Below are 21,118 nucleotides of genomic sequence, written 5' to 3'. Positions count from 1 at the left end.
TTTGCTAGTTTGGCAGTTCTGTACTCTGTTCCCTGTCTTTTGTCTGGGTTACTTAACTTTAAGAAGTGGTTAATATTTTCTTGTCTTTTATTGTTTACTGGTTTAATACCTTATTATATGAGATTCTAGCTCAAGTAGTTTTAGGTATTTCAGCAAAGGCTGCAATAATAGTTAGCTAAAGTTTTGTATGATGCGCTTACCATCTGTGTTTCTTGCAGAGGTCAGGATTGTTCAATTAATAATACTTATCAAGAATGTGGAAGGATGGGATAAGATGTGGAAGAATTTTACTTCTCATCTTAATAAGCTTTAAAGGGATTGAAAGAGGGTGTCTGTTATAGCTGAAAGTAAGGTAGCCAATAGCTTGACCCCAAAAAAGAGATGAGTGTTGAAGTATGTACTTGTTTCTTCACCGATTTCAAATATATCATGTATGCCGAGTCTGCTACTCCGCCTTCAAACGGAATCATGATCGTAGGAGACAGATCGCCTCACCACTCTAGAAGAGAAGATTGACAAGAAGTTTGGACTGATGGTGGACTACAGTTAACCAATTAGGTGAGTCAGTGAGGTTATTGATGAATAATTTTAATAAAAGCGAAGGTGAAGTTCTTAATGGAGAAGGTGGCTCACCCGGCCCCTCTGATGCTCCTAGGTAAAGAAAGTCATGCCAGGCTCCCCTGAATCAGAGAGGAGGTATACTGGAGGCCCAAGGGTGGTTGATTGGCTCTCTTGTCAAGCTTATGAAACGTCTAGATTCGGGACACCACAGGCGTTATTTGAATGAGTCGTGCTCATTGAAGAGACAAGACTCTTCAGTGGAGCACTCTCCTCTGCCTTACAAAAGGCATAAGGAACCTGTGGAAGGCCACAACCTTCTTTCAGTTTGTTCCGACACGGCATACAAACCTTCGGTCCTTTTACAATAGGAAGGTACTAGCGGCAGCTGGATAGGTCGTAAGCTTTCGAACAAGGGGTTCGGTAGTTAACTGCTTGTCCGACAGGGTGGCCGCTGCGCGCGCGACTGGGAGGTAAACAAATCTCTTTTGCTTTCGGCCTCACAGCGAGTGGACGTGTGTGTTCGACGCTCTCTGCCGCTTCTCGTCGTTTTGCTTTCTTGAGTATATGGTTGTGTTTGTGTATGAAAGAATTCATTGTAAGTACAATCATTTCTCTCTTTCTTTTCATATTAATTGAACTGCAATTAATTAATGATGGAATCTCCTCGCCTCGCTACCCCACGGAGACTATGCCCGGGTACCGAAGGGCGTAAATGCGGGAAGTTCCGCTCTTTCGGAGATAGACCCTCATATTTGTGTGCTCGGTGTCGGGGGCGCGAATGCTCCCGAGCCGAGCCTTGTAATGTGTTTATTAATTGGTTCGGAGGCGCAGTGGATTTTGTATGAGGGCAGGAGGAAGCGAAGGCCTGCAAAGGAGTCGTCGGAAAGCTCTCCCGCGACTCCTTTGGTGACGGACACTTCGTCTTCTTTCCTGCCGCCCGCTCAACTTCCACGTCTCGCGCCTTCCCTTCGGGGGGGGGGGGGGGGGGTTTCTAGGTCCTTCTCCTCTCCTGACTTGTCGAGTGTGGAGGAGGGCGCTAGATACCCTGACGTCGAGTTGTACTCTGGGTCCTCTATCCGTTCGTCTTCGCGCGAACGGGTAGAGGATCCTCCCCTAATCACCCGACTTTTGCCTCCTCAGGTGCGGTTGCCGCGAAGGATGACCTCGGACAGGTGTGGGCATCGTTGGGGCTGCAGGGCGTGCCGAGTGTCCAGGGGCTGCTCTACCATCTCGCTGGCTCCGTGGCGGTCACCCATGCAACGGTCACGACCACCACCACGACCATTACAACACCCGGCTACGCTTCACCTCCTCAACCTGGTGTACACCCAGCACGCGGTCTCTGTGACACCCACTACATCGGTGCAGGGGCCAGTCGCCGTAACTCGGGGGAGTGTGATGCCGCCGCCTGTGTTTGCCGTGCTGCCGCGACCGGACTTCGTGTGCCCGAAGAGCTCGCCCCTGGACCTCCCACCGGTACCTAGGATGTCTGTGCCGCTGGTCCGCCCATCTAGACCGCCTACACAGTCTGGCCGTACCTGCCGTACCTGCCCAGCTGCTGTCCACGGACGTGACGTGGACCACTGCTGCCGTTCCTGTACCTGCTCCTGCGGTTTTCGCCGTTCCTGTGATGCCTGCACCCTGCTGATGTTGTTCCTGTCCTGGCGCCGCTAAGCTTCCCGATGCTGGATCTGTTCGGACAGGTGCGTCCGGGCCCTGTTGCTTCGGCAACAGCAGCCCCGGCTCCGCTCTGGATGACAGATCTGACGTCGGGTCCTGAGAAGGTTGACGAAGAGAAGAAGAGGAGAGGGAAGGTGTCGTCGTCGTCTTCATCGTCTTCTTCGTCTTCGTCGTCGTCTGCCGCCTCTTCCCCTTCGTCTTCTAAGGCTCCCCTGCCGAAGAAGAAGAAGGTCGCCTCCCCCCCCCTAAGAAGTCTCCTTCGGGAACTTCTAAGGGCCCGTCTCGCTCTGGTGAGACGGGGGGTTCTTCCGCTGGTCACCCAGCTCCTTCGGGGGCAGGACCCGTCTCTTCTTCCGCAAGGAAGAAGACTACGGGGACCAGAGGAGTGCCGGCTAACACCGGCACTTCCTCACCTGCTGTCAGTGGTTCGGCCACAGCAGCAGGGTCCGTCTCGGCCTCTCGTTCGCGAAGAGGTACCGAAGTGTACGGTCGCTTACCCAGCGACCGTGCAGCCAGGAACCAGACCTCTGAGTTCGCTCAGCGTCAGGTTCACGGCACGGAGCGGAAGACTGTGACAGTTGCTCACGCGACTCTCACCAGACCAGCTCTCACTCTCGCGGCGAGCAGCTGGCTACCCGGGGACGGACGTGACGGTCCATGACCGGCCACGGGCTGAGGCGGGGAAGAGGTCCCCCCGTTCGCGGCACCAAGCCACGGCTGGTACCAGCGAACTGACGCACCGTGAGGATACGCACCGATCTCACCGTGACAGTGGAGCTCGCCGGTCGCCTGACCGTCACTCTCACAGAGAGCGATCGGGTACGGCGACCAGCACCAGCTCCTCTGACACACGAGACCGGAGCCGCTGTTCTCGGTCCAGCCGTTCTCCACAGCGAGACGGCTCGACTAGGTCTGCAGCTCGATCGCCACCGCGGGTTGGCGATCGCCTGCGTCTTCCAAGCCCGCTGGTTCTGCCAGCGAGCGAGGAGGGAGCGTCAGGTCTGCCTCTTCCATACCTTCAACCTCCTCGGATTACACCGGGAGGGGCGAGGTATTGAGGAGTGATCGTGAGGGGTGCGCCCACCCTCAGGATCCCACCACGGGTCGTACGTACCAGGCACGGTTCTCGGACCAGCCAGGTCGTACGCACAGGTGGTTGGAGCAGACCGAGAGGGGTCTGTCGCTGTTCCTCTCCTTGAGGGAGGAGGGTCTCGGGAGTTGCCCCTGTTGAGGGGACTGGACGGTCCGACTCCGCAGGAAGCAGTCACTCCTGAGATCCAGAGGAACTTTGCGAGGTTATTGCGCTGATTCGTCAGCACAACGACCTCACGGAAGGATCGCTGCTCCCACCATCCGAGCCCACGTCCTGGCTCGAGTCGTTCTGGGGCCCGAAGAGGGAACCCAGACCGACGGTGGGTTTGCCGCGTTCTGAGCTGGCGGACTCAGTGCTGGACCAGGTTGAATCGCTTGTCTCCGGACAAGACGGTTCGCTCAAGTCTGGCAGGTCGAGCAAGCTGCTTCCAACCTCCTCTGCTGCGACAGCGGCGTTTTTTACGTGCCATCTGAAGACCCGATGCCGCCCAAAACAGGTGAACCCGAGTTAGCCAGGCTGACTTCGGGTGTGTCTCTGCAGCAGCTCCTGTCCGAGAACCTGTGGTTCTCGCAGCAAGAGACATTCGGCCTGGAATCTACCGCCATGGCAGCTTTCCAGGCCGTCTCCTGCTAGATCTGTGGTCCCTCACAGTATCTAAGGTCGCAGCCAACTCCGGGGAAATTTCTCCCGAAGATGACTCGGCCTTCAGGAGGACTTTTTGCCAGTCTGGGGGAGGAGCCATCTCCTTCCTTGCCCACCAGACGGTGAACCTGTGGGCCAACCTGGTTCTCCGACGAAGGGATGCTGTCCTTACTCGGGTTTCCAGGGTGGCCGGGCGTGAAGCGGCGTTGGGACTTCGCAACGGACCTTTACGGAGTTCCACGTCTCTCTTCCCAGGAGAGATGGTGGACGCTGCGGTGGACAGACGGCGCACTGACGACAGTGACCGTCTGGTTCACCAGGCAGTCTCGAAGGCGTCTGGGCAGCCTTGGACTGCGGCCAAGTCTAACGGCTCGGCTAGCGCTTCCTCGGTGGCTAAGACGGTAGCTGCGTCGAAGCTCCGGGGAATGACTCTGTCTTCTTCGACTTCTAGCAAGGGGAGCCGTAACCAGCCCTCCTCCCAGCCCTCCTCCTCCCGTGGAGGTTCTGGGAGGAAGTCGAAGAAAGGGGGGAAACGCTAGGGACGGCGTTCCCCCCTCACCTGCTGCCGGAAGTGGGGGGTGCCTGGCCAGCCATTGGGCAACTTGGCAGCGCTACGGCGCCGAGACCTGGATTGTAGATGTCCATTCGGGAGGGAGATCTATTACCCTTCGAATCTCGGTCACCCCTCACCTCCAATCCGGTCCAACCAACAGCAGGCGTACGTTCCAGGGGCATCGAAGGACGTAGCATTGAGACAGGAGATCAAGACCATGCTGAGCAAGAGAGCTGTAGAAATCGTCACGGATCAATCACCGGGCTTTTACAGTCGACTCTTCCTGGTGGAAAAGTCTACGGGAGGCTGGCGCCCGGTGATAGATCTCTCTCCCCTGAACCCGGTTGGTTCGCCCAGACCCCGTGGTTTCACGATGGAGACGGCCACGCTCAGTGCTCCGACTCTATCGGAGGGAGAACGATTTCATGCTTTCAGTGGACTTGAAGGATGCGTATTTCCAAATACCCATTCATCAGTCCTCCAGAAAGTACCTCCGCTTCATCCTCGACGGGACGGTGTACCAGTTCAGGCCACTTTGCTTCGGTCTCTCAACCGCCCCACAGGTGTTCACGCGAGTGTTCACTCTGGTGTCTGCTTGGGCCCATTCGCACGGGATACGTCTGATGGGGTATCTCGACGATTGGTTAGTCCTGGCGAGCTCCCGCTCGCAGTTGCTACAGGACAGGGATCGACTGCTCGAGTTCTGTCGCGATCTGGTGGGGATCGTTGTGAACTTCGAAAAGTCCGATCTCGAGCCCAAGCAGAAGATGAAGTACCTGGGTATGCTGATCGACACGGTAGCAGGGCGAGTCTTCCCCGCAGACTCGCGGATTAGCAAAATTCAGGGAGGCAGCCCAACCAGTTCCTGTCTCGGCAGGAACGGGAAGCTCAGCGATGGCAAGTCGTGATCGGGACACCTGTCGTCACTCGGGAAGGCAGTCCCTAACGGGCGTCTTCACCTGCGGTCTCTTCAGGGAGACTAAAGGAGAGTTGGTCACAGGCAACGGATCCCCCAAGCTTTCCATTGTCACTGACACAGGAGGTGAGGCAGGACCTAGCCTGGTGGCTGGACGACAGGAACCTCTTAAGAGGAGTGCCTCTCGCACTCTCCCCCCGGACATGCAGCTGCTCTCAGACGCATCGACCGAGGGATGGGGCGCACACCTGGAGGAGTTGCTGACTTCAGGAGTGTGGTACGAGAACGACAAGCACCTTCACATCAATGTACTGAAACTCAAGGCAGCGTTCCTCGCTCTCCAACGAGTTACAGGGACCGCTTGATGGGACACTCAGTGGTGTTGATGTGCGACAACACCACGGTGGTGGCTTACGTCAACAAACAGGGGGGGGCCTAGTGTCTCTCCCGTTGTACCAGTTGACTCGGCAGGTGCACGAGTGGGCCGAGGCACACTCAATAGAGCTGTCGGCACGCTACATTCCAGGGAAGGAATGTAGTAGCAGACACGCTCCAAGAGGACCGTCGGGATCAAGGGATAGGGTACCGAATGGTCTCTACACCAGGACGTGGCGGAAAGGCTCTTCGACCTGTGGGGGCGACCAGTCGAGGATCTGTTCGCCACCCGGCACAACAGGAAGCTCCAGGTGTTCTTCTCGGCCGTGCCGGACCCATGGGCAGCTGCAGAGGAGGCTCTTCAACACCCGTGGGACAACCCTTTTCGTTTCCCCTATGCCATTTCCCCCGCTTCACCCTGATTCGCAAGGTGATCAGTCGAGCACTGGTCACCCCGAATCTCAGGATGATCCTGATGGCTACCCAAAATGGCCACAGGCCATTTGGTATCCGGACCTGCTGGCTCTTCTCGCAAGAGAACCGAGAGAGATTCCCCCTTGGCACAACCTTCTCGCCCAGCCACACGTCGAGCGGTACCACCGGAGCAGTCCAGTCCCTACGTCTTCACGGCTGGCTGTTATCCACCATCTCTTGCGAACGAGAGGCTTTTTTTCGTAGCGCAGCAACAGAGATGGCTGGAAACGTCCGTCAGTCCTCTGCAGCTGTGTACCAGGGTAAGTCGGCCGTCTTCTGTGGTTGGTGTCGTAGACGGGGCCTATCTCCTCTCAGAGCCACTCTTCAGCAGGTAGCGGATTTCCTCGTTTTTCTTCGCCGAGAGAAGCTCCTCTCAGTTCCCACAGTCAAAGGATACAGAGCCGCCTTGACGCTCGTCCTGAAACTGACGGGATTGGACATCTCGAACTCGTTCGAGATCTCCTTACTTAGGAGGAGCTTCGAAAGGTCTTGCCCACCCAGGGAACTCACAAGCTCCTCTTCTTGCTGGACCTGGCATCGGCGAAGAGAGTACGGGAACTTCATGCCGATAATGATGCGGATGAGATGCTGCTTTGTCTGGGAGGACGCTACGGCGCTATCTGAAGAGAACTCGACACCTCGGGCCTGAGTGTCGACGCCTCTTCGTTAGCACCGGGGTCACCAAGAAAGAAGTATCAAAGAACACTCTTTCGTCCTGGCTGCGTGAGGTCATCAGGAGGGCGTATGAGGCTGATGGTAGTGACGACATCCGTACGTCCCGTCCCGAGAGCTCACGAAGTCAAGTCCCCCCCAGTATTGGCCCCATCGTTGGCGTTTCGTAAGAACTTCTCCGTGGCGCAGTATGGAAGGCAGGGTCTGGTACAACCAGACACCGGCACCTTCCTTATACCTTTTGGATATTGCCCACAGGTCCTTGGATCGGTTTCCTTAGGACCCGTGGTGGCTGCTCAACACGTCGTCTAGCTAACCCAGACCCTAGCAGGCTGAACAGCATCGAGTCCTGGTGTGACTGTATGAATAGATAGTAATGAGAAGTGACTGGCTTCTCTTTCTATCTTTTTCTACCCTCTACCTGTGGGTAGAGGGATACGGTCATCACCCTGCTGGATAAGGACGAGATGCCGGTGAGCTATATGACAGAGCCCCATCCTATCCCTTTCACTAGGGATAGGAGCAGAATATCCACCACTTCCTTCTACAAGGGGGGGAAGTGGATGCCTACAAGAGTCAAAACCATGACTTTATCTTTGCTCCTGTACAGGAACAAGTTCTTACATTGCTGGTACGAAGAGATACGCTTGCCTCTCTCTCTTAGTACTCGGTCCAGAGGTCTGACCATTGATCCTGCGGTGCACACCCCGATCAATCGGACAGAGGCTTGGATCCCTCCCTCGCTCTTATGACCAGGGAGGCTTCCAAGGTTGGGCGAACACCAGTCTGTTCACAAAAGACTCAGATTCCACCCACCAAGAAGTGAGTCTTCCTATTGTAGAGGACCGAAGGTTTGTATGCCGTGTCGGAACAAATGACAATTTGTCCAAATTGCATTTTTCCTAACTATACAAACCTGAGGTCCTTTTACACATAGCCCCACCTCATGCCACCCCTCACTCTGCAGTTTTTGCTTGGGCCAAAAGCAAAAGTGATTTGTTTACCTCCCAGTCGCGCGCGCGCGCGCCTGTCGGAACAAGCAGTTAACTACCGAACCCCTTGTTCGAAAGCTTACGACCTATCCAGCTGCCGCTAGTACCTTCCTATTGTAAAAGGACCTCAGGTTTGTATAGTTAGGAAAAATGCAATTTTGGACAAATTGTCATTTTTGGGACAGTCCTGAAAGGCTGTCTTTGGATCAGGAAGCTCAGGACTGTCAATATTTGGCACCCAAACGACAGATGTTGGTATCGAGGCACCCAGAAGCGCCTGAGTGCCCATTGGCACCAATTTCTCGCTACTCACGGGAGTGCCCTCATGCCCCAAAGCATCCAGGCCACCCCACACCTGTGTGATCTATTAAAGAGACTAATTCAATTCCTTTTCATTTTCAGGTACCTTTTTGGGATGGAGGAGGAAGTGGACCCTTCATTGGTACCGATAAAGCGTCAACTGGAGAGTATCATGGCCTTATTGAAGAAACCTCCCTCACAGAAAACGACGCTGGAGACTTAAGACGAAGCACCCTTCTACTGTCAATGAAGAAGCAGCGCAAGATAAACCACACATGGCTTATGCGGCAGCCCCTCTAACTTTCTTTCTAGAGGCTTATCCAGGTTTCTTCTCTCTTGGAGGCCTGTTGAAGCTGCAATCGACTTTTACCATCATGGACAATCCCATTCGGGACTATTTTCTAAGTAACCTAATACGGTACTTTGCTCGTCAGCTTCTAATCCGTTTAGAGGAAATAGACAACTGGCCTTCGGAGAAAAGGCTTCAAGGAATGTGTTCCTTTTGCATTCCCCCATCTCACCTTTCTAGATGGAGATATCAGTCTTATTCTACTGGAGAAGTCCCTTCTTTGGGAGCGACTGCCTCCTCCAGGGGAACTCTGAGTTGATTGATTCAGCTCATAGGTCTGCTCTTAATGCAGCCAAAGTTATGTTTTCAGGTACAGAGATGGATCATCTTTCCGAGTGAACGGTTTTTGGACAGACGTGTTTCTGTGTCTGAGTGTGCAGTATTTTCGGGTTCTGCTTTGGCGCTAGAACATCCATGGTGCAAGAAGTCCCTTTATCGCAGAAGCGCCCATTGGCACCAGAACTCTCATTCTGTTGAGCGCCCATTGACGCATTAGCTCCCTTCTTTGTAGCAGTGCCCATCAGTGCCTGAACTCTGCTGAGCTCCCTTTGGTGCAGGATTCTCTTCTTGTGCAGGAGCGCCCATTGGCTCATAAACTCCTTTCGGCATGGGAGGCGCCCATTGGTACAGGATTGCCCATGTGTGGATCAGCTCCCTTCTGTTTTTGAGCTATCAGCTTCTGTCAAGCTCCTGTTGCCTTCTGAGTGCACTGTAGCACCTGAACGCCCTTTGGCATCTCAGCTTCCACTGGCGCCAGAGTGCCCTTTGGCACAGAACTTTCCTTGACTCCCGAGCTCCCCTCGGCACCTGTTCCTGTTCTTGCTCATATTGAGATGCAAAGTATAGAACCAGTTCCTCTTTACCCTTTGACTAGTTGAGCTCTGCCTCCTACTGGAGAAGTAGATCCTCACCTGTCTCCTGTTTCTTCTGAGGAAGAAAGGGATTCTGTTACAGAGGATTCTAAACCCCCAAGGGCTTATGGTTAACTTTTGAGGTTTTTCCTTAAAAGTTATCCTGGTTTTTTCATAGCAGCTATCCCAACATCACCTGGGTCTTCATTCCAGTTGGGCTCTGCTCCTTTGGAAGCTTTGAAGATCACTTCTATGGTACTTTCAATTTCGGCCAAGAAGTCTGAATGAAGTTAAAAGCTGGTTGTCTGCTAAGAGAGTGCAAGGGAAAGCTGTTTTCTCTTTTCCACCTTCCCGTCTCACTAGGAGTAACACTTGTATTATGACACTAGCGAATCTCCTTCCTTGGGCGGTTCTGCCTCGGCACAAGGAGATTTTTCTGGACTTATCGACTCTTCTAGGGGAGCAGCTTCGCTGCAGCGAAAACTATGGTCTCTTTTGCCGAAATGGACCATCTTCTTCGTAAACCTTTCAATTTATTTGAAGTAGTAAGCTTTGTGGATTGAGCTGTAGGTGCCCTTGGTAAAAAGATTCGGGAGGCATTTTTAATGCCCTCAGACACTTCCTCCAATCTTCTTGCAGTCCTCTTTTCTCAATAGAGGTATCAGAGATAATTCACGAGAGCTTGCTTCCATTTTCTCTATGTGCTTGCTTAAGAAGCACAAGTTATGGTGCTCTTTTACCACCACAAAAGGAGTCATTCAGACACAAGAGTTGGCTCTTCTTTTTTCTCCTTTTGCATGGGATTTTATGTTCCCACAAGATGTTAGTGGAATTGCTTCCGACTTACAAAAGAAATTGACTCAGGATTTGCTTGCCCCAGTCATCAAACGTTCAAGGGATATGACGCAGTTCAGCAAGTCCTCTTCTCCACTGCAATGTTTGCCCTTTCATGGCGGTAAGTCTAGACCCTCTTCCAAGAGAGGAAATGGGCGCTTCACACCAAAAACTATCAAGAAGTCGTCTTCCACTCCCACCCCTAAGAAGTGAGGTAGATCAGATTCATGCAGCAGTAGGTGCTAGACTTAGCGTTTCTGGCAGGAATGGAGCAGAAGAGGAGCAGAACTGTGGTGATAGAGGTCTTAAGGACAGGTTACTCTATTCCTTTTCTCTTTGAGCCCCTCATTAGTCAAGAGTCCCATCGTGTGATTGCGTACTATCACGGCTCAGAGAAGTATTCTGCTTTGGCTGTAGAGGTGTCTACTCTTCTCCTGAAAGAGGCAATAGAACTAGTAGAGGACCTTCAGTCCAAAGGCTTTTACAACCACCTATTTGTGGTTCCAAAGGCATCAGGAGGGTGGAGGCCAGTGCTGGATGTAAGTGCTCCGAGTGTCTTTGTCAGCAAGACAAAATTCAAAATGGAGACAAATTGGTTGATTCTTGCTGCCATCCATCAAGGGGACTGGATGGTCTCAATCAATATGCAAGATGCATATTTCCATGTCCCCATTTACCCTGAGTTGAGGAAATATCTCCGATTTGTCTTCAAGGGTCAAGTTTTTCAGTTTCGGGCCCAGTGTTTTGGCCTCTCCACAGTGCCACAGGTGTGCCTTATATCTCAATGATTGGCTCCTTTGCTTGAAGTCAGAGTAATGCTGCATGGGAGACCTTCTGAAGACCTTAACACTGGCTCATGAGTTAGGTGTCCTGATCAATTGTCAAAAGTCTCAACTAGTACCATCCCAATGGGTAGTTTTATTTGGGAATGACTTTGGACTCGTTTCTTTTCCAGGATTTTCCATCCCCCAAAAGAGTGGAGTCTTGCCTATAGGCAGGTTGCACTTAAGAATCTACCAGTTTTTTCTATGGGCAAAATAGAGCAGGAGGGAGTTTTTGGAAAACTTGGTATTCCTGATACCGCAGGAAATCAAAGAATGTCTCCTATGCTGGAGATCAGACCCAGACCTCAATTTCTATGTAGATGCATCCAATGTTTACGCTGGGGAGCGGTGATAGGGAGCAGAGAAGTCTCCAGATTGTGGATAGAGCAACGGAAGGCCTGGCACATCAATCTAAAGGAATTGAAAGCCACATCCCTGGGGCTTCAAGCGTTTGAAGGGAAAGTCCAAAGCAGAACAGTAGCCATTCACTCGGACAACATGACAGCCCTCACGTACATTTCCAAACAAGGGGGAATCCACTCCTCTCTGCGAGGCAGCGAGAGATCTCCTGTGGACCAAGAAGAACCAGACGAGTTTGGTAATGACATTTGTTCAAGGGAGATTGAATGTCTTTGCAGACCAGCTTAGTCATTCCAATGAAGTCATCCCTACTTAGTTGTACCTTGTATCCAGCGGTCTGCCTGGACCTCTGGAAGTTGTGGGGAGGACCAATGATGGATCTCTTTGCTACTGCAAAGAATCATTGGCTCCCTCTTTGTTGCCTTCCAGTCCTGGATCCAGCGGTATGGTCAGTGGATGCAGTGCTCCTGGACTGGTCCGACAAGAAACTACGCGTTTCCTCCCTTGGGTATGATGAGGGAAGTACTCAAGAAGTTCCAGACTCACAGAAATGTCTTGGTGATCCTCATTGCACCATTCTGCCACTCAGAGAATGGTTCCCATGATTCCCAGACTTCAGCAGTCTGTTAGCAGGTTTTTCCTAGGTTACTCCCACAAAGAAGAAAACTACTCAAACAACCACATATATGAGGTATCTACTCAGGCTCTGACAGCGTTCAAACTGTCATCTGACTCCTCAGAGCAAGAGGCTTTTCAAAAGTCGGCTGCAGAAGCGATCTCTTTTAAGTGTGGGTCACCAGTTATCATCTAACACCAAAATGAATGGGCCATTTTCAGATTATCGTGCAGAAGAAATAAAGTAGTGAAGATTGCTGATATTCTTTTATATCTGAGGAAATCAAGAGGACTATCTTCCTCTACTATTAAAGGATACAGAGCCATGTTAGGTTCTGTATTCCGACATAGAGGTTTAGACTTGTCTGCTAACCAAGACTTAACAGACCTGATTAAGGGGGCTGGCCGGTACCCCCCTATGTATGGGGGTATTAGGGCAAAAAATGGAAAGTCATGATAAAATTCATGGTGCTTCAAATGGCCATGGAGAATGCGTATATGAAATATTTTGTCAAAATTCCTCTTACTTCTTAGTTACAGTGTAGTTAGTAAAATAACTCAATAAGCCAAAAACATTGATTTGTACAAGAAAATGCAATATTTCTTCTGTTATAGTAAATTTTTATAATTAATGTCAAACAAATTGTGAGCAATGGCATCTGTAGAGATTCCATGAGTCGCAAGACGGGAAGTTAGCAAAATATCACCTTTCAGTGCGAGCAGAAACATGATAGAGGGTAGACGTGCGAGTTTCACCTCTGACATTCGCTCGCTTTTACATCTGTTTTTATTTGTTTCGGCAAGAATTTCCTCATGCCAAAGAGGAAAAGACAAGCAAAACATCTCGCAAACATACAGAAGAAGAAAATTTTCTCTTATAAGAGTTCAGATCATAATATCGGCGATATTAGTGTAGTTAGTGGAGAGAGAGAGAGAGAGAGAGAGAGAGAGAGAGAGAGAGAAGAGGAGGAGAGAGAGAGAGAGAGAGAGAGAGAGAGAGCAGAGAGAGAGAGAGAGAGAGAGAGAGGGAGAGGACTGCATAGGAAGGAATGCCCCAGGCTACGGTCTTTGAGCAAAGGGATCTTCATTTGTGATAAGTAATATAGTTTTGGTTGATTAATACTCAAGAAGGAATATAAGTTTCATAAAATCATGATTTATTAATAATATCTTTGTAAAAAGAGAGTATACATTCACGTTTCACCTCTGACATTTGGTTTTTTTACATCTGTTTTTCTTGGTTTTGGCAAGAATTTCATCATGCCAAAGAGGAAAAGATAAAGAAAATGTCTTGCTAACATACAGAAGAAGAAAATTCACTCTAATAAGCTGAGTTAGCGAAGGAGACAGAGAGTGTTGTGTAGGAAGGAGTCCTCATCTCGCCTGATGCAGTGTCCCAGGCTACAATCTATGAGCAAAGGATCTTCATTTATGTTTAAATTATGATAAATTACTTATTTTGGTTTATTAATACCCAAAAAGGAATAAAAGTCATAATAATCATGATATATTAACCTCTTACGCCAAAGCCCTAAAAATCAAAACCTCTCCTGTATGCCGGCGCCGGTTTGGAGTGAGCGCGGAAGCGGAAAAAATAATTGTTCATACACGAAACAAACCTTTGGTCTTAACATTAGGATTTACTAGCGCCAAGCTGGAAACCGGAAGAATTAAAATTACACTTGTGAGATCCAGGGACTAATGGCATCTATACAGGTCACGGGCATGTATACCCAGAATGCCCACGGCTACCTGTGACCCATCAGTTATTTTTTTTCAAAAAATCACAGCGCGCTTAGTTTTGAAGATTAAGAGTTTATTTTTGGCTCACTTTTTGTCATTGCCTGAAGTTTAGTATGCAATCATCAGAAATTAAAAATAATATCATTATCATATGTAAATAATGCGATATATGGTACCAAAAAAAAAAAAAATCATAGATAATTGTATTCAAATCACGCTGTGCAAAAACGGTCAAAGCTAACGAGTTACTTTTTTTTCGTTGTATTGTACACTAAATTGCAATCATTTTGATATATAATACATAGTAAAACAATAAAAGCAACACCGGAAAATATTATCACAAAATGATGTACGAATTCGTAACCCGCGGACGTAAAAAAATGTTATTTTCAAAAAATTCACCGTAATTCTAAATATTATTCTAGACTTCCAATTTGTTTCAAAATTAAGACAAATGATTGAATATTACGATACTGTAAGAGTTTTAGATTAGAATTGCAGATTTCGACCATTTCGGACGAGTTAAATTTGACCGAATGTCGAAATTTTTATATATATTTTTTTTTATATGCACATATTTCGGAGATGGAAAAAGCTACAACCTTCAATTATTTTTTATTGTATTCTTCATGAATTTGCGCACATTTTGATATATGAAACTCTATAAAACAGCTAATATGAAAAGGAGCAAATATTAGGATAATGCGATGTACGTATTCGGAGACTTGCGGCCGCCGGAATCGGCGCGCGGAGTGAAGAAGGTAAATATATTTTTCAAAAATTCACCATAAATCACAATATTGTTCTAGAGACTTCAAATTTGTTTCAAAATGAAGAAAAATGACGGAATATTACTAGGCCGTAAGAGTCTTAGCTTACAATTGCGTTTTCAACTATTTCGGTAGAGTCAAATTTGACCGAACGTGGTTCTTTTTCTATTTATCGTGGTTTATATGCAAATATTTCGAAAAAAGAGAAAAGCTACAACCTTCAATCATTTTTAGTTGTATTCTACATGAAATTGCGCACATTTTCGTATATAAAACTTTATGTAACGGCTAATTTTAAATGGTGCAAACATTTCGACAATCGCACAAAAAAATTAGATTTTTTTTGGAAGAGTTTACCGCGCGGACGTAAGGAAAATGTTTTTTTTTTTTTCATAAATTCACCATAAATCGAAATATTGTGCTAGAGACTTCCAAGTCGTTGCAAAATGAAGGTAAATGATTGAATATTACTAGAATATAAGAGTTTTAGCTTACAATTGTGTTTTCGACCATTTCGGTAGAGTCAAAGTTGACCGAAAGTTGAAATTTTTGCAATTAACGTTATTTATATGAAAATATTTCGAAACTGATAAAAGCTACAATCATGAGTATTTTTTTGTTGTATTTTAAATGAAATTGTGCACATTTCATATATAATACTTCATGTAAAGGATAATTTAAAATGGTGCAAAAATTATGTCAAATTGACGAAATAATTTTGAGATGTGTCACTGATACTTTTTAGTGTGATAAGAAAGAAATTCGCGCTTGCGCGCCTGTGCAGCGATTGTAAACAAAACAACGCCTTGATCCGTGAACTCCCAGCATACCCCCAAGGCGCGTGATTCAAAAGTTTTCGGCTGGTAGGCCTTTAAGTATTTTTCCGCGAATTTAAAAAAAAACTTTTTTGAGCCGACGTATGATACGTCCAATAGGCATACGGGAGACATTTTGACTCGACGTTTCATACGTCCAATCGGCGTAAGAGGGTTAACATTGTCTTTGTAAAAATACAATGAAAACTTAGAATGCCTGTATCTCAAATCTATACTTATTGACCTTAAATTTCTATCTTCTCCCTTAGTTTTAAAGCTATGGCTTTGAAATTTGGTAGTCTATATCTTAGAAAGACATTATAAAACAATTAAATGAAGCCCCTTTTTTGCAGTTTTTTTCCTGCATTTTTTCCCTGATTTTTAGGATTTATTTTTTTACCATAATGAAAAAATTCATATCTAGCAAAAAAATGACTTTTAGAAAAAAAACTCTTCATTTGATTGGAGGTCTACATCAGGTCTATATATGGTAGTATAATCCCAGGTCTAATATTAAGTATCAAGGGAAGAGATAGAACTTGAAAATTGGTTATTTTCGGGATAAATCGCCCTGGCGTCACAAAACAGAAGGTCAAGAGCAAAAATCATATGCAAAAATCATATGCGGTTTGGAGGTGTCCCAAGTCACCTTAAGTGTATGAATGTCAAAGTACTGTCCTAAAAAAATGGGATTAGCTAGCTGGGCCCATTAAGTCTTTCAATACATCAAAACGTAAGGAAACGCAGCAAATTTCCTGGAATCTGGACATAGTCCTGAAATGGTTATCTGGTCCTCTTTTGAATTCTTGCTCAGTTAGGAACCTAACCGGGAAAATAATGATGTAATTGTCAAATAATATAAAACGATGACAGTTATTGCATGCATTTAAAAATGCCTTAAACCCAAGTGGTTGATAGAAAATTGCATGTAGCAGTATGCCCGATAAGACTGAAGAAAGGCATATTTAAAAGGGATTTATAGATTGGAATTACTTAAGTTTTCAGGTGTTTGGGAAGTTTGTCATAATATTGCTCCTCCTTCTATTCTCTTTTTGTGTAAATCCTTATCAATTTGTGGTTTTGGTGTTTTTTGCTATCAATATTGTAGAAAATTTATCCTTGTTATACATATTTGAAGTCATTGACTTTAACCAAAGATTTTACTGTTGTTAAAAAAAAGTAAGACAAGATTCATAGATATTTTCAGGTATTACTTAGGAAGGCCACTTTAAATAATACTTTTATGTACCAGTTGTTTTAGTTCAGCTGTTATGATACTTGTTTAGACCTTCATTAAGGCATTGATTTTGTAAGATATATTGCTGTTATGTATTTAATTGTATTAGTATTTATTAGCTTATTAATGTTATTTTTTTGCATTTCAGGTACTTACATTGCAGAGATTTGAAGAACAGTTTTGTGATGTTACATTGGTATCTGATGATGGGTTTGTCATGAAAGCCCACCAGGCCATATTAGCATCCACCTCTGCTTATTTTCAACGTGTTTTCTCTGACATTACTCCCGATCAGCATCCAATGGTCGTGTTACGAGGAGCAAATTTTAGAGAAATGACTTGTCTCCTAGACTACATGTATCAAGGAAGTACTCAGGTAATGCATAACATAAATGTTTCTTGTATGGATATCAAATAACATTCTTTAGTAAATCCAATTTTTAAAATTTACATTAGATAATCTCTGTCAGACCTCTCACTAGTGTTGTAGTTAATTATGTTTTGATCACGAACCCATTACAGTGGTACCTCGACTACGAAAGTCCCAGCTTATGAAAAATTCAAGTTACGAAAGCAAATACGAAGATTTTTTTGGCTCTACATATGAAAATAATTTAGGTTACGAAAGGTGGTTGCTGTAAAGTCCCGAGATTCGCCTGGACCGTCGAGAACAATTTTAAAACTCGCGCACCGCCAACTGAGTAGACTCGCCACCATCCTCCACTCTCCCATTGGTTCCTGATGCTAGTCACCGCCATAAGATCCTGCTCTCCCATTGGTCAGCATCTCTCCCATTGGTCAGCATCTCTCCCATTGTGCTCTACGTAAAGGGCGTTCTTCTTCGGCCACTGCTTCACACCAGCGTTATCGTATGCACGGGGAATTCGTTCATTCACATATACGATTTCGTTTGTTAACGTAAATTCGTGTTAGTGATTTCGTTGTACTACTTTATCGTGTTGTGTGAGAACTTAGTTAGTATGCTACATAACTTAAATACGTACAGTATAGTCATGGATCCCAAGAAAGTTGCTGAAGTTCAAGGAAAGAAGAGGATGCTTTCTATGGAGACAAAAATGGAGATTATCAAGAAGTATGAAGCTGGCATGCGGTTGAGCGTGATCGCTAAGGAATACGCCCGAATCCGTCGATGATAGGCACCATCCTTAAGCAGAAGGAAGCCATCAAAGCAGCTACACCTTCCAAGGGCGTGACTATTTTGTCCAACAAGAGGAGGCATGTGCATGATGAGATGGAGAGGCTGCTTCATTTATGGATTGAGGACAAAGAAATCGCTGGCGATACGATAACCGAGACGGCAATCTGCCAGAAGGCCAGCGCTGTTTTCGGCGATTTGATTGCCCAGGCTGAAGACGACAGAGGAGAAGGGACATCGACGGCAACCCCAGACTTCAAGGCTTCTCGGGGGTGGTTTTATAAATTCCATAAATGGACTGGCATCCATTTGGTGGTGAAGAAATTGAAATTTTGTAAAAAATGTAAAGTAATACAGAAGTAAAAAAAAAAAAAAAAAAAAAAGAAATTTAATTTTAAGATTTTTGTAAAGTTAAGTGTTAACGTTTTGTGCCATTTGTTAGTGTGTTTCGTAAAGTTTAGTGTTAATGTTTCCTGACATTTTTTAATGTGTTTCGTAAAGTTAAGTGTTCAAGTTTTCTGCCATCTGTCCTCCTCCTCTGTCGCCACTTTCGGAGATCGCCTCACTTGAAAGGTAAGGTTTCCCATTTTTACTACATACATACGTATGTACATTACAGTATTTCTTGTATACCATGTACACTAATACACTTTATTTACAGGTATGTAGTACATATTAGTAGTTATATATAGTTTAATTAGGTATTGAATGGTCCAAATTGTTGTATTTCATTGTTTATTGGTCAATTTCGCTTTATTATAAAATTTACTGGGGTGTTTTGTAGGGCTTGGAACGAATTAGGCAATTTACATGTAAAATGCTGTTCAAGATACGAAAAACTCAGGTTACAAAGGCCTCCTCGGAACGGATTAATTTCGTATCCTGGGGTACCACTGTATTTGCATTTTCTTGTTTTGTGGTTGTCTTGTTCCTTATACATTCCTTATCTATTTAACAATTAAAATAATGCCTGCTGGTTGGTTGGCAGCATCCCATATGTAACCTTTAGACCTTTGGTTCAGAGTAGACGAACCTCATTTTCCATGTCCATCTTGATGAGAGCAAGGTTCAAAGTTCTTCTTGGATACTATTAACTGCTTTTTGTCTTGTTTTTATTTTCCAATCCCATCAATTATACGTTTTTAAGTTGCGTCAGATTCTCTGCAGTTGATTGGCTGAACAGCCCCATAAGTGTTTTGATAGTTCATCTTCAACTACAGCTAAGTTCACTGGCAAGTTATTCCTTTTAAGGACTGGCAGAGTAGACATGATCGATCAACAGAGGCAACACCAAAAGGGAGATGTGGCCTTAAATGGCCTCTGTAAAGAGACAAGGACTACTGCCATTAGTCACCCTGCCTCCTTGGCACTCAACCACTTTATTCAACGTGTTCTCTTTTGATACCAACAGTTGGATTGTCAGGCCACTTCAACATGACTAGGTAATTTTTTTGTTAAGTTGTGTTTATTGATAACTCATCCCATGCTGTTGCTGCTTTGATCTGCTTGAAGGCACGGTCATTTGTTTTAGCATTGAGACTGTCACTCAGGAACTCTTCAAAAGGAGATGTTTCCGTGCCATGCTCAGACTTTTGAGACTTTGACAGCACATTTTCAGCACTCAGAGAGGCTGCCCAACAAGTTGTTGTAGCTCATCCAGTGCTTCTGGCAGGACAGGTTTGTATTTAACCTAAGATGGTTGTGCAGAAGAGAGAATGATTGAGTTGGCTGGTCTCCATCTTTCTTTTTCTTTTTCTTTTTCCTTTCTTCTTCCTACGGGCGGGTTGAAGAATAGACATGTCATACACTGGAACTGGTCAGATACAGGTGGGTGTGGCAGCCATACTGGTTGCAGTTATTTGGTTTGTTCCTATACAATAGACAAATTTGCTTCTCAGTAGCATTTACTCCTTTCTTTGGCAAGGGGAGGGAGGAGTGGTAACAACCCCTGTGGTCTACATGGTTTGTTGCTTTAACAGACAGAGTTCTCTTTACTTTCCAAGAATGCAATAATCTGGACATGTCTCTTTATGTTTAATTCCAGCAGGCTGAGATTTTAGATACTCGTTTATCTATTCTCTCACGGGCTTAGACCCCCTTTTCTGGGCTCAGCCGTGTCGCTCCGTGAAATGTGTCCTCTTTAGCACTATTTCTAGTAAAATGTTGCTATAATACCAGAGAACTGCTAAATTGGACATGTCAGAAGTCTCTGACTCGCTCACCTAAATAAAAGGTGTCGGTATAAAAAACTGGGGCGAGTGTTAAACACTACCACAGCAACCCCTCCAATTAGCCTTTTCCAAATCCCTTTTTTAGAATCCCATCTTCTAGGAAGGGTGGTCAAGTGGGCTGAACCCCAGCTGGTTCAGGGTACTTGTACCTCCCTCCAAATGTAAGTCTTATCCTGTTGTTAAGACGGAAGGTTTGTTCCTCGCATGAATAAATGACAAATTTTTAATCAATTTTTATTTTGCCATAGCTAACAAACCTGAGGTCTTAACGTTAACTGGCCACCTCTAGCCACCCCTCTCATATCCTGGGTTGGGAGAAAGACTGAAGCGTCACAAGGTTCCAAGACCGGTCAGTGACCAGCTTCCACCTTGTATATGCATGAGTTGCCAGATGCAACAGATTCCTTGCTTTACAATCTTTATTTTTTTTCAACTGGTTTCCATGTGGTGCTAGAAGATTATCCTATTGTTAAGACTTCAGGTTGGTTTGTTAGCTATGAATAATATAAAATGATTAAAAATTTGTCATTTTATATTAATTCTAGCAAACATAAGCTACACTCCACATTTGAGGGCATATATGCTTGGTGCTGGCAGTGAGTCTTGGTACCTCACCAGTTTATGCTAAAAGTGAAGTTATTGTTAGTGACAGTGTTTTGGATATTGAAGGCATTTACATGTAGGGAATACCTTCTTTAGTCTGACAGAGTACATGTGAATTTAGAAACTTTAGGTCAGTGAGTTTGTGAAAAATTTTTTGGTTTTAAAAGCATAGTATATGTATATTTGACCTATTTAAGTCCTACTAAGTGTCTTACTTAATTTTTTTACTATTATATTATTTTTGAATGCTGAAAATATGGAAATACATACCCCTAACCACCATTTTTTAATACTTTTAGGTACATCAGAGTCTGATGGAAGCTGTTCTAGAAGTTGCTGATATGCTCGAAGTGAAGGGACTGTCTCAAATAAGATCTAATAATTCTATAAAAAAATTCATGGCACCACCTTCTTCAAATAGTACTACTAGCAGCAGTACAACCACCCCATCCCACAATCACCCCGGAGATAA

At 45.9% G+C, this 21,118-nt stretch overlaps 1 pseudogene; it reads left to right on the top strand.

Moving 5' to 3' along the window:
• LOC135206785 (uncharacterized) overlaps positions 1-21,118 on the top strand; it is a 60,686-nt pseudogene that overhangs the window by 21,761 nt on the left and 17,807 nt on the right.

This window comes from Macrobrachium nipponense, chromosome 31 (assembly GCF_015104395.2).
Source record: "Macrobrachium nipponense isolate FS-2020 chromosome 31, ASM1510439v2, whole genome shotgun sequence".
NCBI lineage: Eukaryota > Metazoa > Arthropoda > Malacostraca > Decapoda > Palaemonidae > Macrobrachium > Macrobrachium nipponense.
The sequence above is the reverse complement of the archived record's forward strand: the minus strand, read 5'-3'. Positions and strand labels throughout refer to the sequence as shown.